This window comes from Grammomys surdaster, unplaced genomic scaffold, assembly GCF_004785775.1.
Source record: "Grammomys surdaster isolate TR1022 unplaced genomic scaffold, NIH_TR_1.0 198, whole genome shotgun sequence".
In the NCBI taxonomy this organism is placed as follows: Eukaryota; Metazoa; Chordata; class Mammalia; order Rodentia; family Muridae; genus Grammomys; species Grammomys surdaster.
This window is the reverse complement of record NW_021604643.1, coordinates 1,315,687-1,330,200: the sequence shown is the minus strand read 5'-3', so window position 1 is coordinate 1,330,200 and position 14,514 is coordinate 1,315,687. Positions and strand designations below refer to the sequence as shown.

The 14,514-nt window shown below is 38.6% G+C and overlaps 1 pseudogene; it reads right to left on the bottom strand.

The window, feature by feature from the left end:
- Positions 1-10,955: 10,955 nt before the first annotated feature.
- The window catches only part of LOC114623402, an 8,520-nt pseudogene continuing 4,961 nt past the window's right edge, over positions 10,956-14,514 (bottom strand).

The following is a 14,514-nucleotide window of genomic DNA, read 5'->3' as shown; positions in this document are numbered from 1 at the left end:
CAAATCTCTTGCTGACCATGTTGGTGACCTCGGGCACCACCAAGACCAACAAAACTTTGCCACAGATATGGGGAAGGACCCTCATACCCATAAAGGGAATGCCCCAGTCCCAGTTCCCTTATGGAGCCGAGGACTGATATGCCTGCCCAATACCACAGAAGGCACAGCTAACCGGCTACCACAAATATTAATGAAAAAAAATAGATACCCTCACAAAGCCAGGCCCAACCATAAATACGATGAATAACAATTTACATCCAGGGAAGAGAAATCTCCCTGAGAATCCCCTTCTTTTTTCTTTCCAGGTAAAATTGAATCACCCATGATGCCTGCTATTAGAAGTTCTAATCCAGATGGACCAGAAGCCAGGAGCCTCGCCCTTACCCTCACCCCCTACCTTTTCCCACCTGCACAAGGTCCCCTGAAGCTGGGCAACTGCAAGATCCTGCTTGGCAACTGCAGATAGACTCAAAGCAGTGTACCATATCATCTGAAGAATAGCAGGGAGACCATAACTCAAGCAGTGTACCATATCTTCTGAAGAATAGCAGGTTGCAGTCCTCCTCGCCCCCACGAATAACCAGGACCCGCCGGTCGGGTCAAGTGGCACCCAGACGTGGGGCTCGAGGCACGGACCCATCCGGACGGACCCTCATTGAGAGGATGTGCGCACGACATCAAGATTGAGCAAGACAGAGATCATCGCCCGTGACCTGTCGTCCATGGAACCAGGTTGATGCTGCCATCAAGAAGGCAGTTGAAGTTCATTACCATCAGCTGAAAATTGCAGAGGATCCAGAAGTGACTCCGCAGGAGACTGACACAGCTGTCAGCTCCCCTGCCTCCCCCTACGGTCGACCCCTAGACTTCCACGCCCTCCAGAAGGGTTCCTGGTATGCCTGGCTTTGCCCTCATTTCTCTTGCTAGAGAGCTTGGCCTCTTGATCACCACAACAAAAATTGGCTTTTTCCTAAACCAAGGCCACCCTTGATATGGCCTCTAACATGGGGAGCCTTCCTTTATGACAATATTACACCCCAAACTGACAAATGGTTGGTAACTTGAACATTTACAAGAGACTAGGATGGCTGTGAGTTAGCCCAATGACGGGATTATTGTAGGTCCACTTCCCAGGGGCCCACCCAATGCAGCCGAAAAGGAGTGCGTGGTGCTGGGAGTGGGTGCAGCCTACATGGCCTAAGACAGGGCTCTCACCCTCCTTCACCCACATCAGAGTCCCTTGACGTTGCCCATCGTCGACAGCCTAAAGCCTTCGACCATCGATGTGACTCGTCTCACATCAGTGTTTTGGGGTTGTGAACTTGTCTAAGACCCCCCATAATTAGACATCCAAATTCAAAACTCACATAGTTGGGATTGAACATAAGACGCCTTCTCTAACTAAACAGAGAAGGGGGAGATGCCAGAAGCCAGGACCCTCGCCCTTACCCTTACCCCCTACCTTTCCCCACCTGCACAATGTCCTCTGAAGCTTGGCAACTGCAAGATCCTGCTTAGCAACTGCAGATAGACTCAAAGCAGAGTACCATGTCTTCTTAAGAATAGCAGGGAGACCATAACTCAAGCAGTGTACCATATCTTCTGAAGAACTGCAGGTAGATCATAATTCAAGGCAGTGTACCATATAGACCATGACATGTTTCAAGGCACAGGCCAAGAAGATTTTGTACTTTTCCACCACCTGGACCCTCTTACCCCCTCCCCTTGTAAAACACGCTATAAAAAAGCATTTCATGTTCAAAAAAAAAAAAGAAATTAAAAAAAAATCACATCTTAAAAAATAAAATAGAGTTCGTTTCAGCTTGGAGTCTGCAAGACTTAGCAGCCTTGAGTCATCTCCTGCACAGAGACAACCCCCTGTTCCTCTGCCATCAGAAAGAGACACCCAATTCATTTCTATTGTGTAGCACTTGCTGCTGTCAAGATTGTGAGCCAGTGACTACTCAGGAAATCATTGACAGGAATGCAGGGCCTCTGAGAATGCTGTTCATGTACATTACATGTTCTGATTCAATTTCTCTGTTGTCAACAAAGACCATTTGAACAGTACCAATGAAATCTGGGCAGCGTTTGAGAAAGAACCTGCCAGTTGTTAATGATGTATATTTTTCTAGTGACCAAGCTTCAAATTGAAGGACAATTTTAATCCTCACTAGCCTCTATTCCCTTAGTTTGTCTTTTCTCCTCTGTCAAATTACGGGAAAATATTAAGTGAAATAAATATTGTTAAGGTCATTCACATGCCAAAAAAAAAAAAAGAAAAGGAAAAAACAAACTAAACCAACAAACAAAAAACCACCCACTGTACCATTTTCTCAGCAACATCAGTATCCATTACAACTGACTAATGGTATCTCTGCACTGTCCTTTGATTTACCTGTCTCTTAATCTAAATTAAGAAATTATAAAATACATATAAATATTTCCAAGTTATATTTAAATCAACTTAGACTTACAACTTGGGAATTCACTTCTATTACTGTGTACTCAGTTTATATTTTCTCTGCTGGTTTATTTTCTTTATAATTAGTACATCGGGCTTTTGGCTATTATATACTCCAAATACTTACATAAAACCAGGGTATGAAAAATAGAAATACTTACACAGTATGTATACCATACTAGAATATGAAATATATATCAGTAAAGCCTTTTAACTTAGGTATTAAAAAATTCACAGGAGAATGTTGTCTTTTTATAATGCTTAATGCATTCATTGTCAGGAGGATGATGTGAATACTTAGATGTTCAGAGACAGGCATCACATCAAATAATTTCTTAGATACAAATCTTATTTTATTTTTATAAAACATATTTCCTAAAAGTTTCATTTTAAATATTTCTAAATATTTCACCTGACCATTACCTCTTGAAGGGTATTTGTGGTATAATTGCTCAATAAATACTAATCCAACTATACTGACGTATGGAAATGTGACACCGTCTGTAGCATATTAGAGAATTTCTAAAAACATCTAAAGGATATAAAATATGTAGTGATGGAATGTTATTAAATCTTTTCTCCAAACACCAATCAATTGATTCTCAAGGTTAAAAGAAAATAAATTTAAAAGTCTACATTGAGAGAAGGTTTTATGTGCGTCAATCAGTGATTCTAGAATCTAGAATAATCTCACAAAGAAATATGCACAATATATTTCTGAAGAAAGGTAACTTTGGGAGCTAAATGTGTAATAAAGGGTTTGTTGTTGTTGTTGTTTTTGAAAGATAGAGAAGAATGAGAAGTGAGAATTACACAATGGCTCTGTAGATTTAAATGTGGGCATTTCTTTTAATTTGTAGGAGTGAAGGGAGTGGATAAGTAGTCCAATGCAAAAAAAAAAAAACATGCATGGATTGGTCACTGCATTGAACTTGAGTATTTCTTATTTTAATTGACAACATTCACGTCTTTGAGCTTCTCATTTAGACTTTGATAAAATCAACTTGCAGAGGCAGATGGCAGGCTGTTATTTTTAATTCACAAGCCATGTTAAATGTATGCCATATGTTGTAGGACTTTTCAGGCTCAGCCTTTTGAGCGCTACCACAATAAACCCACCAGCTTACAGAAAAGGAAATCTGACAGGAAGAATTATGCACTTGCGGGTTACATTTTTGAAAACCGAAGTCAGTTACTTGTCTCTTTGCCTGATTTAAGAAAGGGGGTGGGTGAAAAAGAGGAAAAAAAAACCCTCTCAGAAAAATGGAAAGCCACACATTGAAATGGTAATATCTGTGCAAAAGAGGAGTGGGATTAGGAGGTCTGATTGCTTTGTACTGAGAAGCAGTCTGTAGCTCGACGGTATGACATCTCCAGAGTGCATACAAGACAGTCTGTTAGAGTCCATAGGGGAACTGAAACAGTTTTAATGTGTGTACTGCCCATGACCCTGAGTAGCAGACTCAGCTCTGTAGCATTCAGCAGTGCTTATGACTGATAAAACCTTGGTTCCAGTAGTCTCAAGAACTTCCAGAATTAACACAGTATTTGCATATGTAGCTCACATACTATGAATTACAGCCCACATCCATGGGTTCCAATGGTCAATTACTACCATATTAAAACCATTTGCTTTTCTTAGAGAAATCCTTGACTTGACAAGTCTTTGTTACTTTTGAGTATTCCTATTCTAATAGTGCAAGTCACAAAGAACTGGTTGAATTTATTTTATAAGATCTATTTATTTATGATACCAGTGAATAACTTTCTCTATTAGAAATTGAGTATACCAAACAAATATTTTAGGTGCTTGCTCCTATGATTTGAGAATCAAGTTAGCTTATAAAGATTCTATTCTAAAAGGGAGTCAGGACTCAGTAAGCCCATGGGTTGCTATTCAGCAAAGGAAGGTGGTGTTAGTGTCTACTTACCACTACATTTAAAATGAAAATCAACATTAAATTTTCACAAAAATCAATTTTGATAAACTTCAAAATTGAACTATCGCTTCTTTAAGTATAATAGGAAGTGCCCCCTTTGCTTAAATAAGGCATGTCAAGGGACCTTGACTGCCATCAGAAATACCTGTGTACTAAGTGATAAAAAGGATAGAAAACCAATACAAGGAAACAAATATTTTAGAGGTTTATTGGTACAGGTCTTCCTTTTTTTTTCTCACAAACTCCTCAGCTTTTGAAGGTTTTTTTTTTTTCCTGTCAGAGTTGGAAACACTATTTGTTTTGTTCAGCTGGAAACTCAGGAAGAGTGTGACATGTCCCCTGGTACGTGTTGCATCAGGGGTATACAGGTCGTGAGCACCCGTTTTTAAGATCTGAAGTTCTTGCATACAGCTTTTTCCTGAGTTGAGCTGTGTCTTCCATTAAAGGTACAGGATGAGTATGGAATACACTCCTCTCACAGCTAACCATCTTTTCTTCACAGTGTTCTGACTGCTTCACTGCATCCCTGTCCTGACATGACTAACACAACAGCTACTCGAGACGATTTTCTTCCTGTGTCTTGACTTTTATTTTGCCCAATCCCAAACCGCATTGAAATTTTGCTTTTCCTTTTCTCCTACCCTTATCTGGACATCTCTCTTCTGCCGCTCTTTACTTTCCACACCTAGACATACACATACTAGCTTGCATTAGACATCTGGCTCTATATTGCTGCTGCCCTTGTAATTGTTGAAGTGTCTTCACTCACTCTTACAGCTTTGTATTCCATTTCCTGAGCTGAACACTTTAATGTCAGTGGATCTGCCATATTTGTCTTTATATGCCCAAGATCTAGCTTGACCTGGTTGTTACAGAACAAGAGCAAACTTAAACACTTACAGGGTGAAAATCAGTAAATTAACATGAAATAAAGTATGAATTAAAGTGAGTGTCACATACTTGCATTTGTAAATATTAATTAACTATTAAAACAGAAGTCATTTGTTTCAGTGTTGATTTAATCAGTCCCACTAATCTTTTTGTTGCCATCAAAGTTTCCAGAACATTTTTATATATAGCTATCTGGTCAAAGTGTGCTGCTCTGCCAACTGCAGTTGAGATTTGAAAGTCCAGAATAGATGGACCAGATGGGCAGCTTCCCTCACAGTAGAGTTTCCCAAAGTGCATTCAGCGGAATGCTTGTTCCGAGGGGTGTTAAATGGGATGCTACTAGGTGTTATAAGAACAGGAACAAAGACGGAAGCAGAACTAGACAAAACTACATTTATAGACTAATATAATACAGAATAAGATATGTTTAAATTGAGTGAAGCTAAACAGATTTATTGCTTAAAAATTTTGGATGATTTATTACTTCAGGATTTGATTCACCAATGTAATTTGAAAATCAACAAGTATAACATTTTGAATGTCTCTCATTTTGTTTTTTTCATAAAATTTAAATTTGCAAAATCTCAGAAAATTGAAAGATTACCTAATAGTTACAGAAGGGTGCACACCTCTCTTTGTAAATTCATGGACACTTGTGAATATAACATATATATGTTACATATATACTAAATATATATAAATATTAGTGGTCTACACACTATATATATAAATACATATATATTCCTCTATTGGTTCTGAAATATGGTATACATGAATTCTTGTTTCTTTAGATACTATGCATTTCTTGCATTTGGACACAAAGGTGACAATTTCCACTCATCTTTCCTCCAGTTCACCATACTTCCCTGCAGTGTGTAGGGTGCAGAACATGTAGTTGTCAGAGGTCAAGCTTCGTTGTCAGTTTTTAGATGCTATCTATCTTGTTTCTTGGGGCTGGGTATCACTAACTTGGAAGTCTGATTTAACTGTACATTGAGATCTAAGACTCCTCTGGCCTCAGCCATCCAGTGCTGGGATTGTAAGTGCACTGTCATGTTCAGCATTTACATGAACACGATGAATTCAGTCAGCTCTCTATACTCAGACGTCAAGCACTTTACTGAGTGAGCATCTCAGCAACCCTTGTTTATTCTTATTTTCAGAAAGTGTGTAACTAGGAAATCCGAGTGTTTAAAGATATGTTAATCAGAGAAGATTCTTCCTCTATTATTTTCTATTTATTTGTTGAGAACTAAATAAATATTTTGATTATATCTAACCCATATTTCCCCATCCCCTACTCTTTGTGAATCCCCTTCCCAGCTCTTTCCTTCTCATCTTCACCTCCTTCTCTTCCTCTTCTTTGAAGTGTATAATTTACTGTGTATAATTAGCACTGTCTATATGCACATGGGTGTGGGGTAACCTACTGCAGCATGGGTAACCCAACAGAGGCATGCTCCTGAAGAAAATGACGCTTCCCCACTAAGTTGTCATCTTATGCCAATAATTTTCCATCTGGGGATAGGATATTGTGTGCTTCTCCCTCATCCATACTATAATTTTGATCTTGTATAGGTAAGCAGAGCTACTGTGGGTTCAAGAAAGCCCAGAAGACATTGTTTCCCAGTAGTTGTTCCCAACCTCAGAATCTTACAGTCTGTTTGCCTATATCTAAGCTTGGGAGGAGTGGGGAATGATAAGGATGTCCCATTTAGAGCTAACACTCTAAAGTCACTCTCAAAAATACATGCTTTAAACTCTAGCATTATTTGAAAATTTTTAGAATGACTTAAAAAGAATATAAAGAGGGCACAGGGGAATGCTAAAAAGCAGTTTTTTTTTCTTTTTAAAAATATAGCAACTTCCCATTTCCCTAAGCTGCTGCCACAGTGGCTGGGACTAGGGCAGGAGGTTGGACCTCTGGAACTAGTGAGATGGTGACTGGTAGCTTGAGGCCATAATTACCTGCATTTGTCTTTTCGTTCCATTATTTGCTACCAATGAACAGTGACTGAAATAGGACTGATGGGAAGGCTCAGTGCTTACAAGAACTGGTTGATCTTCCCAAAGACCTGGGTTCAATGTCCAGCACCCATATGACAGCTCACAACTGTCTATAACTCCAGTGCCAGGAAGTCTGACACCCTCTTCTGGCCTCCTCATATACCAGGCATATATGTAGTAGAGCCCACAGATATACAGGATGGCAAAATGCCCAAGTACATAAAACAAATTGATTAAAAATTAAAAAGTATTTTTGTGTCTCTAACTAAACTTCAGGTCTCCTGCTTTAGCCTTTCATTGTCCGAAACCATTAGGAATTCAACCGCCAATGGGGATTTAGAGCTGTGGCACTCAGGCTTCTGGGTGTGTAGTCTAATGGGAATGGTAGAGCATCAATTGCGAAGAGGAACATAGCCAATCCTCTCAAGCCCAGCCTTTTTCTGGTACTCAGCACCTATGATTTATCCTTGAGCCTTTCTACTAGAATATGAGATGTTGAATTTGCTGCACAAGATAAATTGAGATTTTTATAAACAGTGGAACTCAATTGGACCATTAGTAAAATTGTTTCACATTGCAAAATTTTCACTGTGCGCCTACCCTGTAAAAGCATCCCTTGCAGGCACTTACTTCTTAGTCTGACACTCAGTTCTATGGTAACTATACAACTCCTCCCCATTTTGCAGCATCCTCTATTCTCCTTGACAACTTTTCATCTTAGATTAACCCTAATCAGCTAGTTGTGGTTTTTCTTTTTCAATATTACTAGAGAATTCCAATCATGCAAATTAATAGCCTTGCAGCAGAAAAAAATTAAAATCATGGGCTTGAGAAGTTTGATACTTTTATCATGTACCTGCTAAACTTGCTGTTTCATCTATGCTATGAGCATTTCAAATCCCTGTTCAGTCCTCCAGATTCATTGTGCAATTCTGTAGAGAGCTACACAAACAACACTAAGCTTTATAATCTTTTGAAAAGAAACCTCAAATGTGTCTCTGTGTCTGCTATTCTTTACACCCTTCTTCTTTAAGAAAGAACTTGAAGGTAATGCCTCCTAGAAGCCAAACCTGTTGACTCTTCAAGATTTTTGTCTTCATAAGGAAAAGTTCAAGCCATCTTGTGAATGTCTGCTTCTGGTTTGTTCCTATCATCAGATAAATGAATGGACGTGTGAGGGTCTCTAGCTCTGTGGAGCTGTGGGAGTGGCTTGATAGATACTTTCCTTTCATTTGTTGAGTTCTCAGGAGAAACCTAGATAGAGAAACTGCTGGTTGGATTAAGTTTAGGGAAGTGATATCCTTCTCTTAGAATGTGAATGTTAGCCTTCTGCAGCCATTGTTAAGGCAGTGCTTTTGAGAACAATTGTCAGCTCTGAAGTTACTGTTGCTAAGGCTGGTAAAGCAACCTCATCATGGATCAGGATGAGGAGGTGAATGGGAAGAGTGACTATGAGAACACCTGTGTGCTTTCTCTTATTTATTGAACTTGGCTTCTCTATAGTGGCTTTGATGTTTTCATTTGAGAGGATTCTCAAAGTGTGATTGTGAAACCTCTTAAATTTATAGCTCATAGAAAATGGGAGATGATGGTTACAAAGCTGGGTAATGATAATAGCTCTATTTTTCAAAGTATTAGCATAGAGTTTATTTGTTTCACTAATTACTTCCTTTATTTTCCATAACCTATCAATATTATTGGCATAAGATCAAGATAATTTTATAATGCTATTGTTAATAAAGTTTTTATAAGTACTAAATTAAAACCAATAGAAATGATTGCATGACTATTATTTATTTATTATTAAGAATTTTGTACATTCATAAGATGCATTTTGGTCAAATCTACCTGACATTCTTTCTACTCCAATGTCTCTCCTATTCTTTCTACCAATTTCCCTTTCAACCTTATGTTTCCTTTGTTTTATTTAAATCCACTGACCCCAATTATACGTGCCCTTGTGTAGAACTGTCTATCGGAACATAGCTTCCTCTTAAGGCTGTATCTCTGAAGAAAACTGACTCTCCTTATCCCAGCATCTATCAATAGCCAGTAGATGCTCAGCTAAAGCACTATCTGATGGCTTCCTACTTCCATGTTAGGATTTTGTCTGATAGTTCTTGTACATGTAGTCACAGCCTCTGTGCATACGGCAGCCCTATCTTATCTGGCAATACTGTTTTATGGCAGTGGTCCATTACTTTTGGCTTTCACAGGTTTTCCCTTACCTTTTTCTTCTCAATAATCTCTGAGATTTTGGAGGATGGGTGTGTTCTGGTTGGTTGAATTCTTATTTTTACTATTATTATTGTTGTTGTTGTCAAGTTGACACAGCTAGAGTTATCTGAGAAGAGGAACTTCAGTTGAGAAAATACTTTCATCAGATTTCCTGTAGACAAGTCTGGTGGGCATTTTTTGAAGAATTATTAATGTTTGTGGGCAATGACACCTCTGGGCAGGTTATCATGACTTATATAAGAAAGCAGTCTCTCACTCTGGCTCTTTTCAATCTTTCTACCCACTCTTCCACAATGATCCACAAATATAAGATGTAGGATTTGTGTTGAAGCTGTATCAGTTGGATGGGCACCCCATTATCTCTTGTTCTCTGTGGTTTGATTGGCTGTTGTTTCTGTAATGGTCTCTGTCAGTTGTAAAACAACATTTCTTCAATGAGGTGGGAACTACACTTATCTGTGGGTATAAAAATAATTATGGATTATGCTGGTTTAGTAAGGTAGTGTTTTTAGGTACTCCTCTGATATTCTTGACTTCTGTAGCCCAGAAGTCTCATCAACATGGCTGACTAAACAAGAACTGAAGAATGTGGACAACAGCAGACAGACTCAGAAGGAATTGGGAAACTTGGGCTACTAAGGAATGCTGAGAACAGGAGAACAATCTTCCTCAGGGAGAGTGCTACCCCTCAAGTTGGTTATCCAATCAAGTGGCGAGTCATCCATCACATGCATACAAGTAAATGAGTGTGTGTGTGTGTGTGCACATACACACATATATGTATACTGCAAAAAGAGGCCATGAATTTGAAAGACAGAACTAGTATGGGGTACATAGAAGTTACAGGAAGTAAAGAAGGTAACCAGAGAAATTACATAACTACATTACAATTTGAAAACATAGAAAACGTTATTATAAAATAGAAAGCAGTCTGAGTAAGCCATCAGGAGAAAGCCAATATGTAGCAATTCTCTATAGCATCTGCCTACTTGTTCCTACCTTGACCTCCTGCCCTGGCTTCTCTCAGAGATAGAGTGTGATTTGAATATTGTAAGATTAAACTAACATTTTCTTTCCCAGGTTGTTTTTGGTTATGTTGCTTGTCATAGTAATAGAAAAGTAAGATGGCGTATAATAAAGGCCTCCCATTTAGGGTTGAGGCTCTTGATCTCTCTACCTTGACTAGTTATGGGTCTCTGTGTTATTCAGAGTCTCTTGTGTCCTAGCTAATTTTATGCCAGTTTGACACAAAGTAGAGTTATCTCAAAGTAGTGAACTTCAATTGAGAGAAAAAAAATGCCTCCATAAGATCCAGCTGTAGAGCATTTTCGTAATTAGTGTGTGAAGCCACCTCTGGACTGGTGGACCTGGGTTCTATAAGAAAGCAGAGTGACTGTAGCTGTTTCTGTTTTGTTTTAAAACCTTCTGCAACCATATTCACCACTTCCAACTCCAGATCCATAGCCATCACCATAGGAACTGCCTGAGCTTCTTCCACCAAAACTACTCCCCTTCATGGGTCCATAATTTGATTGTTGCTGTCCATTATAATTTCCAATGTCATTATAGTTCGCACCACCATAGTTACCTCCACCAAAATTTCTTCCTTCATTGTAACCTCCTCCTCCTCCACCACCACCATATCCACCACCTTGGTTTCCATATCCCGGTCCACCACCTCCATAACCTCCTCTACTGCTATAACCAGGACCACCATCATACTCACCACCATCACCTCCAAATCCATTATTTCCACCATCACCATCTCCATAACTACCGCTGCTGCCACCACCTCCACCACCATAGCCTCCTCTTCTACCAAAGTTTCCTCCACGACCAAAGTTTCATCCACCACCTCCAAAGTTTCCTCCACGAACCATGAAGTTGCCAGACCCACCTCCAGGAGCTCTCTGTGATCCAGCAGACTGCATCTCTTGTTTAGAAAGGGCCCTTTTCACTTCACAATTATGCTCATTACTAGTGTGGTATTTCTGAACAATTTTATCAGCTGTGTCATGATCATCTAAAGTTACAAAAATAAATCCTCTCTTTTTCCCGCTTTGCCTGTCTTCCAGAACTATGAAGGAAGAGAACTATGGCAGGAGAGAGAGCAAGGAGTTGTCAGGAAAGCTGCAGGTTACCTTGAGACAGTCGTCCTGAATGCATTAGAGGAACTGTAAGAATCTGCCACAGAAGGAACGATGATCCATAGTCAGAAAAGTTACTGCAGCTTAAACAGGAAACCCTTCCTGTTCAGGACTGTCAGAGCCACAGTTTGCAAAAGGTGCGGCTATTGATTAATGCAATGTAGTGTCAATTAAATGTATATTCCTGAGGTTTTTAATCTGTTGTAGCTTTTTCCTTTTCTTTTCATTACATCAGGTATAGATAATTTGCCCTGTTAATTGTGGTAGTGGTACCAGGAATAAAAAATTAAGGAACTTTTAACTTTTCCAAAAAAAAAGAAAGAAAGAAAGAAAGAAGGAAAGAAAGAAAGAAAGAAAGAAAAGGAGAGAAAGAAAGAAAGAAGGAAAGAAAGAAAGAAAGAAAGAAAGAAAGGAAGGAAGGAAGAAAGGAAGGAAGAAAGGAAGGAAGAATGAAAGAAGAAAGCAGAGTGGCTAAGCCAGTAAGCAGCACCTCTCGCGGTCTCCGGATCATCTCCTGCCAGCAGGTGCCTATGTTGTTTGAGTATCTGTCCTGAACAGTGATATGGAACCATAAACCAAATAAGCCCTTTTTCCTCAAGCTGCTTTGGTCATGGTATTTCATCATAGTGATATTAAACCTAACATTTTTTTCCTTTTTTTTCTTCCTTTTATTTTTTTAAACAAGATATGGTTTTTCTGAATAACACTGGATGTCCAAGAATTCACTCGGTAGACCAGGATGGCCTCGAACTTGGATATCCACCTACCTCTGCCACCCCACTGCTGTGATTAAAGATGTACACCACCACTATCCAGCTAACACTTTTTGTTTTAGTTACTAATTTTTACCTTTCTTCCTTCTAAACTATTGTGTGGAAGAAAAGGTTAAGTAACACAGTACAGACTTCAAAATTCAGTTCTGTGTTCTGAATTCAAAGACAATAGACAATATTTCTATTTAAAAAAATATAAATGGCACTTGCTTACTGGTACATCTCTAATGTGCATTCAGTAAAGGACAGAATTCTGACTACAAAATGGAAGCGGGTTGATCTGGGGAGAGGGGAATTGGGGATAGGTGGGAGGAGTGGAGGGAGGGAAAACTGGTCAGGATGTATTGTATGAGAGAAGTGTCTATTTTCAATAAAAGGAGAGATGTAATATACTGACAAAATAAGAATTAAATATAACTGAGGATCCTTCCATTTCTTTTTTATATATTTGAAATATGTGCTTTAGCGTCCATGAATCCTATACATCTCTTCCAAATCATAAAAATTGAGCTGGCTGTATTATTAAGTTTAAAGTAACCAATTAGGAGAAAGGTCTCTGCTGAACCTTTGACAAAAGTGTTGGGTTTCAAGCAAATGTTTACAATTCATCTATCTTAACTTGAATTCTGTCACATCATCTTAGATATTATTAAGTTTTTATTGACTGAAGAAAACCCCATTGGGCCAAAATAATTTTTTATGCTTTGCTCATACTAAATATTTTCCTCAGTTCTTCAACATTATAATGTAACCGAGACTTCAATCTTTTCCAATGGTAGTAAGATGCAAGTATTAATAATGAAATGAAGATCTTGGTTATCTCAAGGTGACTGTGTATTGAGGTGACCCACATAAACTAAGCTCTCTTTTGGAAATCTTTTCATTTTATGATATTTCTAAGAGCTTCTCTGCCTCTGTCTCTGTCTCTGTCCCTGTCTGTGTTCTCTAACACACACACACACACACACACACACACACACACACACACACACACCACAAAAGAACAGTTACATGTATTCTTATTGGTACTGGTATGTATTCTGGGACATTTTCCTAATTACTAATTGAAGGAAGAGGAGCTATTCCTTATGGTCAGTGCTTTCCCTGGTTCTGCATTGTATAAGAAAGCTAGGTGAACAGAAGTAGGTCATAATACACAATAAGCAGTAAGCAATGTTTTTCTGATGGCTTCTTCCTCAAGCTTCAGTCTTGAGTTCCTGCTTTGCAGTTCATCAGTGATGGATTGTAAATTATTAGAGTGAAACATACCATTTTTTTCTCAAGTTGATTTTGGTCATGATGTTTATCACAACAGAAACAAAACTAGAATGAAGTTTGTTAGAAAAAGTCAAAGGAAGACTGTCTGAGTCAACAGATAGCAGTAATCATAAGATGGATGTAAAATTGCTTGAGAAAATGCTTCCTAACATAACCCTCACCCATAAAACAAGAAACATTGGGGAGGATTTTATTTGTTTAAAAAAGATTTGTGAATTTAGTTGTTTGCTTAGTGAACAGAATTTTCTAATTACTAATATGTATATATGTCCTTTTCAAAATCATTGTTTGCCTACTTTCCAAATTGTATAACATGACTTGTATATACCTTTTCACCTAAAAGTCAGTCTTACCTAGGGTTTTGTGGCTGTGAAGAGAAATCGTGACCACAGCAACTCTTAATGAAAAGATTTAATTGGGACTGGCTTACAATTGGTGAAGTTTAATTCATTATCATCATGGTGGGAAACACGGTAGTGTGCAGGCAGACATTGCTGGAGGAACCAAGAGATCTACATCTTGATCCACAAGCAGCAGAATCTCAAAGCCTGTTTCCACAGTAAGACACTTCCTCCAATAAGTCCAAACCTATACCAACAAGGTCACACCTCTTAGTAATGCCACTCCCTATTGGCCAAACTTTGAAACATATGAGTCTATGGGGACCATGATTATTAAAACCATTAGAAAGTCAGAACACTTTCTCTCTCTCTCTCTCTCCACTTCTTTCTTTCTTTCTTTCTTTCTTTCTTTCTTTCTTTCTTTCTTTCTTTCTT